This window comes from Anopheles coustani, assembly GCF_943734705.1.
Source record: "Anopheles coustani chromosome X unlocalized genomic scaffold, idAnoCousDA_361_x.2 X_unloc_29, whole genome shotgun sequence".
Classification (NCBI taxonomy): Eukaryota; Metazoa; Arthropoda; class Insecta; order Diptera; family Culicidae; genus Anopheles; species Anopheles coustani.
The window spans coordinates 30,001-32,039 of NW_026525136.1; positions in this window are offsets into that span (position 1 = coordinate 30,001).

Genomic DNA, 2,039 nt, shown 5'->3' on the forward strand with positions numbered 1-2,039 from the left:
GCGTTGTGGTCTAATGGCCCTACCGGGCAAACACTTTGGGTTCGCGAGGACTTGGAGTGCTGGTAGTGGTTGGCGGACCCAACACTCTGGGTACCTCCGGGTACTTGGGGTTGGTTGAGAACTTGGTGAAGATACCCCTGTCACCTTGTTCGAGGCCACTTGCATGGTAGCAAGCGTTGTGATACAATGGCCCTACCGGGCAAACACTTTGGGTTCGCAAGGACTTGGAGTGCTGGTAGTGGTTGGCGGATCCAACACTCTGGGTACCTCCGGGTACTTGGGGTTGGTTGAGGACTTGGTGAACAAACACTTGATATACACTCTTCGGATGTACTTCGGGTGTCACCTGTTGTCCGAGGCCACTTGCATGGTCAACGGTTGAGGTGGTAATGGCGGGTCGGTGCTGTAGGGTGCCGGCCTGTTGGCTGCCTTGGCCGGGTTGGTTGGTTAACACTTGATTGAGCTTGCACCCGAGGGTAATGGCACTTGAAGGTGGGTACCGGCCGGCTGACCTGGTGTGATGGTTGGTTGGTGAACACTTGGCGGTACTTGCACTTGGCTGTGCTTGGACTTGAAGGTGGGATCCGGCTGGCCTAGGCCATTGGTGGTTGGTTGGTGGGTTAGCCCTTAGCTGGGCTGGCTGGCTGGCTGGCCATCGGTGGTGTGGTGTGGTGTGTGGAGTCGAGCATCGTGCGCCGTTGCCTTCTTCGGAGTGTTGTGGGTACGCAAGTGCTTGCAGTGCAAAGAGGTTGGTGATGGAGTGACATTGCCTTCACCATGGAGTTGCGGGTACTTAGGTACTTGCAAGGAGATGGTGGTATGGTGGTGTTGCGTGTGTGGTGTTCGATTAGAAAGATATAATTTCTAAGTCCGGATTAGTGCTGTCAGTGGGGCCCCCGCTAACAGGTCCTGCACGGCCACCGTGGGGCTTGACTTGGCGCTATTCCGGACTTGGGGCGATCACGATGTCCCCGTGCGGGACTTAGAAGATGGAAGAACACAAGTACCCTTATCCCATGACTTGTGAGCGATTGGCATACGATACCACATGAAGAGAAAAATTGGCTAAGTCCCGGATCCATATTATATGAACAGAATAATCGGCTAAGTCCCGGATCCATATTATATGAAGAGAAATATCGGCTAAGTCCAGGATCCATATATAATAACCTAATAATCGGCTAAGTCCAGGATCCATATAATATGAAGAGAAAAATCGGCTAAGTCCGAGATTGGGTCTGTCAGAAATACACTTCCAAGTTACCACACAAGCAAGCAAGATGGCCTAGTGATGGATCCATATGATATGAGGAGAAAAATCGGCTAAGTCCCAGATTGGGTCTGTCAGAAATACACTTCCAAGTTACCACACAAGCAAGCAAGATGGCCTAGTGAGGGATCCATATAATATGAATAGAAAAATCGGCTAAGTCCGAGATTGGGTCTGTCGGAAATACACTATCAAGTTACCACACAAGCAAGCAAGATGGCCTAGTGATGGATCCATATGATATGAAGAGAAAAATCGGCTAAGTCCCAGATTGGGTCTGTCAGAAATACACTTCCAAGTTACCACACAAGCAAGCAAGATGGCCTAGTGATGGATCCATTTGATATGAAGAGAAAAATCGGCTAAGTCCCAGATTGGGTCTGTCAGAAATACACTTCCAAGTTACCAGACAAGCAAGCAAGATGGCCTAGTGATGGATCCATATGATATGAAGAGAAAAAATCGGCTAAGTCCGAGATTGGGTCTGTCAGACATACACTTCCAAGTTACCACACAAGCAAGCAAGTTACCACATGAAGAGAAAGCCGGCAAAGTCCGGGAATGTTACCACATGAACTGGAAAATGGGCAAAAACCTACCTTCACAGGGAACGTGAATAACTAAGGCTGTAGACATTGGATCGACAAGCCAAAGACTGATATGGAAAGGAAATGAGTAGTACTAGCTTTCCTGAGAGTTGCAGAGCTTAGACTGCATATGAACGGAAGATATTAAGCGTCAAAGTCAGAAAAGTTGCCCGAAGGAACAC